The sequence below is a fragment of the Saccostrea cucullata genome, unplaced genomic scaffold (assembly GCF_032062105.1).
Source record: "Saccostrea cucullata isolate Sc308-1 unplaced genomic scaffold, CSIRO_AGI_Scuc_v1 ctg17720, whole genome shotgun sequence".
NCBI lineage: Eukaryota > Metazoa > Mollusca > Bivalvia > Ostreida > Ostreidae > Saccostrea > Saccostrea cuccullata.
In genome coordinates this window covers 11994-20321 of record NW_026922648.1, presented here as the reverse complement: position 1 = coordinate 20321, position 8328 = coordinate 11994, and the positions used below count along the sequence as shown (strand labels likewise).

At 32.8% G+C, this 8328-nt stretch overlaps 1 long non-coding RNA gene across 1 annotated transcript; it reads left to right on the top strand.

Moving 5' to 3' along the window:
• The first annotated feature begins 1015 nt into the window (after positions 1–1015).
• On the top strand, positions 1016–7510 carry LOC134262148 (uncharacterized). The gene is made up of 5 exons (XR_009990956.1): positions 1016–1184; positions 1594–1665; positions 2252–2316; positions 4779–4858; positions 6611–7510. It is a non-coding gene; the product is annotated as an uncharacterized LOC134262148 (long non-coding RNA).
• Positions 7511–8328: the final 818 nt, after the last annotated feature.

Sequence of the window (8328 nt, the reverse complement as noted above, 5' to 3'; positions counted from 1 at the left end):
ATTAAATAAATAAACTAAGTGCATAGTTATCATTAGCAAGGGTGCCTCTACCAAAGTTGTGAATTTTATGGCCCCAGGGTCAGGGGTTCTGGTGTTAGGGCAGGGCTCTATAGATTATATAGAGAAAATGCATGAATTCTTTGAAAATCTTCTTCTCTGCTCCTGGGTATTAAATTAACTAAGTAAGTGCATAGTTATGATGAGCAAGAGTGCCTCTACAAAAATTGTGAATTTTATGGCCCCAGGGTCAGGGGTTCTGGTGTTAAGGCGGGGCTCTATTGATTATATAATGAAATACATGGATTATTTGAATTTTTTTTCTCTGCTCCCAGGTATTAAATAAACTAATTAAGTATATAGTAATGATGAACAAGAATGCCTTTTCCAAAATTGTGAATTTTATGGCCCCAGGGTCGGGTCTCAGGTGTTTGGGCGGGGCTCTATTGATATTATAGTGAAAATACATGAATTCTTTGAAAATTTTCCTTTCTACTCCTAGGTATTATGCAGGTGAACATACCTATATAGTTATAATGAGCAAGGGTCCTAATCTTCCAGAATTGTGAATTTCAAGGCCCCTGGGTCAGGGGTACCATAGACGGGGGGGGGGATTTATATAGTGAAAATGAATGTATTGTTTGAAATCTGCTCCTTGGTATTAATCAAATATTTTTGAAAAGCAAGGATGCCTTTTTAAAAATTGTGCAATATGTGGATCTAGGCCTAAGGGTCAGGGGTTCATGTGTGAAAGGGGCACTACTGATTAGTTGACATGCATTTTTTGCTCCCCTACCCTGCCTTTGGGTGTTAAGTAACCAAACTAAGCAACTGCTAAATGTATTGTTAGAATGATCAATGGTGCCTCTTTCAAAATTGTGAATGCTATAGCATCTGGCTTTAAACATGAATCAAATTCAGTCACTGGAAAGTTGTTGCATAATGCTCAGGTGACCTATAAGGCCCATGGGCCTCTTGTCTGTGTACTAGTATATCATGATACCTCATGAATGCTTTGTATCTAAGTTTGTTATTTTTTTTTCTTTTTGTAGATTGAATCTGTGTTAAAACTTGTCCAATATATAAAGACAATGGGTGAAAAAGTACAGCTTTGTTCACAGGAACTTAATACATCATCATAAGATAATTTCTTTTATTGAAAAGGGGGATTACACAGCATCTTTCAGGTATAATTGTCTTCTCGGAAAATTGTAGAGATATGCAACTGAAGGTTGATTATTATAGTGACATTTATTTTTTTCCTTTTTGGCTAATACTGTATACAGGGTTATTTTCGCCCCGTGTTATTTTCGCCCTTTCACACTTGCAAGCAATTTTGCCCCCTTTTAAATTTGCCCTGTCAAAGTTTTGTTTAAGAAATTATACTGTATTCTATGAATTCGCCCAAATGAGAGTAGGGCAAAAGGGGCAAAAATAAAACGGGGGCGAAAATTTCCCTGTATCATGTGTATACAGTACTTTTATGATTTTCACTTGATTATTGAAAAAAGCCTTTGATATCACTGCTGATTTTATTTCATGATTATAGTGGATGGAGAACAAATTATGATTTCTTACAATTTATTACTATTACAGATCATTTTCCTAAGATGGGTGAAATCAACAGTCAAATACTGACACTTTAAAGAAAAGCAAAAGACATCTCAGGTAAAATGAAAAAAAAAAAAACTCATTTACAGTTTTATTAATTACTAATCTTTAGCTTGACAAACCAGAAATTTCCTATTTGACAATCTACAGATCAAGATTGATTGAATGTATGTTGTTTAATGTCCCTCTCAAGAATTTTTCACTCATATACCCTGCAGGTCAAGAATGCAGAGTTTATACATTGTAGACTAGTAGGATTTCGGTCAATTATTACAGGAAAACTACAGTCCCTATCAAGAATTTTATACTCGTATGAAGACACCACAACTTGCCGATGAAGAGCTACAAATTTTTACCTATATGCCGGCACCTACTGCGACATGGGACCTTGATTTTTACATCGGTCTCATCTGAAGGATCAGTCTCTGTGTTCCATAGTGGGAATCAAATCTGCCACATAAGGATCAAATCCTTATTTCTTGACTCAAGAGCAGACGCTCTAACACTATGCCACCCAGGCTTCTAGACTTTTATGAGGATCGCTGAATTATACAGTTGATGGCTTTCTTTTACACAATGTATGGAAGCTCTTTAAAAATATAAAATTTAGTCCAACATTTAACAAAAATATTTTTTTTTTCAGTGCACATATAAGTTGTGTTTAAAGAAAACAACAACCACTGTACCCTCAACACCCGGCCTTCACATGTAAGTCCCCCTAACACCATAGCTATGACTATTTCAAATCTTTACAACTTACTGAACTGTGACACAACATACAGACTGTACATTTAATGTTCATGTCATAGAAATATGACGTTACCTTTTCAAAGTGCATGAAAATGCACATGCACAATTGCAGGAAATGGTTTATGTATGATTTTGCGTCAGAAATAGGAAATGGTTTATGCGTTAAAATGTGTGACTGTGGGGAAGGGGGTTAAAGGTTTTCTTATCTATTAACAATTCTGTACCTACATGTATGTACATGAAACAGATTTAAATGTCCAAGTATACTGTCAACTGTAAAAGTCTGTGCTTCTTGCAAAAGTCCATGAACTCAGTGTTAAAGCGACTGTTCGGCTGCATATTGTGTGCTTTTTCATTCAAATATACCCAATATAAAATTTAAGGAGTAAGGAAGAAAGTTGAAGTCAGCAGTGTTAGAAACATTAATACTCTCACCCTATACAATTACAAAGTTAACAAAATTAGAATCTGCCAGAAAATCAAGGGTCATACCTATTTACTTGTATAACGTGGATCCTAAAACAACACGTCTACACTTTGGGACTTACAATCATAATGGAATATGAGGTAAAAGCAAAATTTTCTCAAAAGCAAAATATCATTACTCTTTGATGAATTAATAATCTTTTACATTTTAATCTGCATTCAGACAAATTTAACAGAATTAAGTAAAAATGTTGACCTGATGTGTATTGGGGCCCAGCAAAGAAAAATTCACCAAAGCATACATTATCGTGGCAAAATGTCAAACAAAATATGTTCTGCAGGTCCATTACAATTTGCACTTCAAATGGCAATTATTTTTACTTGTCATAGGTGCATTTTTATCTTGAGTTTACATTGATTTTTTTTTCTTTGTAAGCCACATGGAGATACAAGTAATGATAGCTTGTATCAACAAACCTGCAGAATAGAACCGTAGCAAACCCGGCACAAGTGTTGCCGAGACCTAATGTCTTCATCCAATGATTAAATTATACTCCCAACTAATTTTTTTAGTAGGAAAATTGCATTTCAAGCCCTGTAATATACTACAAGATTTGTCACAGAAAGTCATAGACAGGGAAATTAGTTCAGTTTCATTTTGCTAGATTAATTAAATTTCTTTCCTTGTCATTGCAAGAAGTAACATTTTTGATCATGCATTTCAAGTTTCATGATATCGCGTTTAAAAAAAAAATTATGTAAGAATAAAGAAAGCATGTTTAAGTGTACATCGGGGCACGAAAGGAAGCGTAATTTTCCTCTCTCTTCCTTTATCTGCTTCACAAGCGTCTGTTAACATTAAATGATATTTTTTTTAAAGTGAAAGACCACTCTTCACTAGGGAACTTATTTAAAATAACAACTGTCTGTTATTTTTTTCTTGTTTATTTTTTTTTCAAGCAAATTCAAATTTAAGTCAAAATTTAGTCAAACATTGCACACAGCAGAAAAAACACATTGTTTGATGTCATTCGTAGCGCAGATTGTTCCCCATTGCCTGCATTTAAAAAAACTGTTCTCTTATTCTTAGTATACATACTTTAACTATTTTTGGTATAGAGGAGAAACTCTCATTGAATTTCAAGACATTTAAAAATAACTTCTTTATTAAAATATAGTGTGTAATATCACTTCTGTACTATTCTTTCCCATCTTTGGTGTATATAAACCATATCCAAAACAATTAATTACATCTCTGTGTGCCGGTTACACATTTGACAATGTCATTTTAATCAAACTCAATTCCAATGACACTTGAAAATCATGAAACCAATTGTCTGTTTCTTAAATGCTATTTGAACAATTTCTAAAGCGAGGTAAATTATTGACAAACAAGTTAATGAAACAAGAATATCAGCAGTCTCATTTAAGGTCATCATTTTGTAAGTTATATGGTCAATACCATGACCTTGTCAGAAAATACAACTTATCATTGAGTCAAATGCTGACTGATGTTTTTCATACCAATTGTTAGTCCATTATTTATACACTGAATTGACGACGGATGTTTCCGTTTTTTCACGATCATGACGATGAGCACACGGCGGGTGTGACCAGTCAGCAGGGGATGCTCACTCCTCCTTGGCACCTGATTCCACCTCTGATGTTTCAGAAGTCTTTGTTTGCTCTGCTCCTATTTTGTATTGTTTTATGGACTTTGATATTGAATACTGTTTGTTATCTCCATATCCTTCTTATATGAAATTTTGATATATATAAGATTTTTATTCTGGTTTCACTGATTAAAATTTGAGTTCAATGTTTTACAGTTAGTGAATTGCTATTTCTTTTGTTTGTTTGCTTATATTCAGACCAATGGTGTTGACATATTTTCAAATAATTAGGATAAACTTACCACTCTAGTGTACCTTTTGTCACTGAAGTTATATGAATGGTCAAAAATTGACTAACTTTCATTTTTGTGTCACTTTCAGAGCAGAACGACACTTAGAGATGCTTTACTTGGTGCCTGTCTGTCCGTCTGTCACACTTTACATCTCCAGAACTGTAAGAGGTATGGTTTTGATATTTTGCAAATATATTTCTTGGCACTAAGGCTTTTGTAAATTACCATGGTTACTGACCCCATGACCTTTGACCTACTTTGCAAAAATATTGCCGATAAATTTGGTCATTTAATTAAGAGGAAAGCGTTAAGTCCAATGGCATTTTTATTTAGCACGTGCACTGATTGTCACTGAACATGATATATGCTATTATTACAATTTATTTGACTTGCCTTTCTTTACAAAAAATATTCCGTACAGTTTGTTTTAACTTATGGCTTTGAAATTTTGAGAGAATTTAATTAGCATTTATACATGTTTATAAGCTCACAATACTATACTTTGAAACCCTTTCTTTCTGAGGATTTTTGGAAGCACCTACATGTGTATTTTATAAAATGATAAATAGTTATTCCTCATAATTTCAATTTAATTATTCATTTGATTGCCAAATTCTATCCCAGTCTTTTCCATTTGATCCTTTTTTTCCTTGCAGACAAATGCATGAACCTCCAAAGCTCAATGCTAATTTTAATTTAAAAGCTGGCCACTCTTAGATTTATTTATCTCTTTAATGAAGCTACATAGCAGGCTACATATACATTCCTCAAGAATACAGGTGACTCTATATACTTCAATCTTTAATTAGGGCCCCGCAAGGATTTGCGATAGTAATCACTCTGTTGTCCGTCTGTCTGTCTGTCCGTCTGTCTGTCCGTCTGTCACTCTTCCGCAAATTTTCTGTATTTTTTCTAATAACTTTTTTTATGGTTGCCCATCAAGTTAAATTTGGTATGGTAGTTCAACATTTTTGATGCTAAGCTCTATGTCTTCTGGTTTGGAGCTGGGGTGGTGGGGTAGATTACAATTTTTTTATGGTTGCCCAATCAAGTTCTTTGGTATGGTAGTTCATACATATACATGTTTTTGGAGCCTTCCTTAACTTTATATAAGAATGCATTGGCAAAGAGAGATAACTGCTGAATGTTTTGTAAACTGAATGCTGCTATGTGAGTCCCTTGGGATTAATTAGCTTTCCTCCTGAAGAAAATCCAGAGCATTATTTCACATTGAGATGAATTACCACCTCTGTCTGCAAATGAATTTGTTTTGAAGTAGTCAATTTGGAATGCTATGAACACTCTGAAATGTGGATTTGAATATAAATTTTCATAATTTAAATAGTTATGATTTCATTGAATTCTAAAAACAAGAAATAGATTAAAGAAGATTTTTTGCTTTACTTTTGTTACTTATGTCAAGAATTTATTAATTTTTAAGGTATTGCCAAAAACCCCATTCTATCATTAATACTGAAAAAGTTCTTATTGTAACTTTAAAAGAAAATGATGAGAGAGGTACAATTAATCTTGGGATTAATTATCTAGCCTGCTGCAGACAATTTTCTGTCTTTAAGATTTTCTTCAACTGCTGTTTGTTTGAAGTTAAGTTTCATGATTTTGAAAAAGCTGGATTTTATATAACACAAGCTCGTAAAATTACATTCAATATTATCATTCTTTACTGCCTAATGTAAGAAAGGATATTATTTTCAGGTTTTTGAATGTTCAGGAATTATCTTAAATTTTAAGAATACAGTTGCTGTTGCTATATTCTTCAAGTCTTTTGTTTTCTTAAATTTAGGTATATGAAGTTGCTTCCAAACATCTGAAAGTTCTATTACAATTATCACTATTTTTATTAGTTTTCTTCATGTAAGTTTAATGTATTTTGAAATTTAAAACTTTTATTTGTGCCAGGTAAGAGAGAAATTCAGAAGTTCTAAAATTGCCCTAGGAGTTCTTGGATTGCATCATACTGCTTATAGGCCTTGACAAAAAACAGTGTCTTGAAAAAAAAAAAACTGAAAATATTCAGTGAAAAAATTGATGAGAGAAAGATCCACTAGAAATTTTGAAGCCTTTGAGCTGAAATCTGGACTTAACTGGTATGTCTTACGAAGTCATCAGTTGTGTATAATAAATACAATAAACACTTTAGTACAATCTTTAGATATAATTTGTAGCTCGCATACTTCAATTATTTCATGAAATTTAAGTAAGAATGATAATTTCCTGCTGTCTAGCTAGATTAAAAACTGTTATAGTCCAAATTTGATATTGTGAAATAATTCATTTAGAAAATCGGATATGCATACATGTGTGTATACTTGCATGTAAATTAATTGTTAAAGCAAGTTCAATTTATCATTAAGTTGAAAGTTGACTAATTTTAGTGCATCTTTTATGTAAAAGTATGGATGAAAACCATTTGATTTTTGTACCTTTGAATGTATTAATCAATTTGTAAAAGCTCTTTTGATACACTGTTTGATATTTTATAAAAGTTTTTAGCACATGCAATCAGTAAATGTGTCACAATTTTGATTTGATTACTATTCTGTTTTTAAGAAGTAAAAAAGTGTAAAGTTCCATGTAGCTTATACTAGTTTAGTGGCACATGGTACTGGTATATCGTGTATATTGAACTGTCAATGAAATAAAAGTCTAAATAGTCAAAACACAGGATTAGGTAGGGAATGCACTATCTTGTATGGTAATAAATGTTAAACTACTACTTTTTTTTTATTAACAAAGGGTATGCTTGAGTGACTGTATTTTAATAAGCAGTGAAAATAAAATAATTTTTAAGCATTTGAATTATTTTGATTTTTTTTTTGGTCTCTGCATGTTTATATAATGATTGCAAATATGCATATTGAACATGGCATCCACATATTGCTATACTTCATGCATATGGGGCATACACTGTAGCTTTTACTGAATCTTAATCATAACCTTGAAATTTTATGTACATTTGTACATGTAGAACATGTGGTCATGGTTTCAACTGGTCAACCGTATTTAAGGAATCACTGTCTAGTTAGTAGAAACCCTGGCATACATGTAGTCTACAACTACTAGCTAGACAGTGATTCCTTTTATTTCCATTTAATTGTGAAAAAATTATTTATTTACATTTTAGAAATACATACTGAAAGATTTATATTCTACGAGCCATTCCCATGTCAATGTCAATAGTCTCCGCCGTCTGACATCAAACACAAAGTCAGCCGCACGAGATTTACAGACGCACAGAAGATTTACATGCATATTAGGCTTCCTTAGCGTCAAACTCAATAGACAGACGCACACAAGATTTGCATGCATATTAGGCCTCCTTAGCTTCTGGCCTATATTGCTTTGCCTAATTTACATTCCGGTAGAATTATCAGAAAATCAACTCCACTAACTTTCAAAGAGTTAACACAGAGACTGAAAACAAATAGAAATATTCTTCAGTCACAAAGTATTTAAACAGATATAGATATTTGTTTCCCACAGTGGAATTCAAACACATGACATAAGGATCAACTTCTTACTCATAGACTCTTGAGCATAGGCCCTTACCACTGTACTACGTATACGTGGGTGACAGCATTGAGAGTTAATCGTAAATATTAGAACAAGCTACTCTG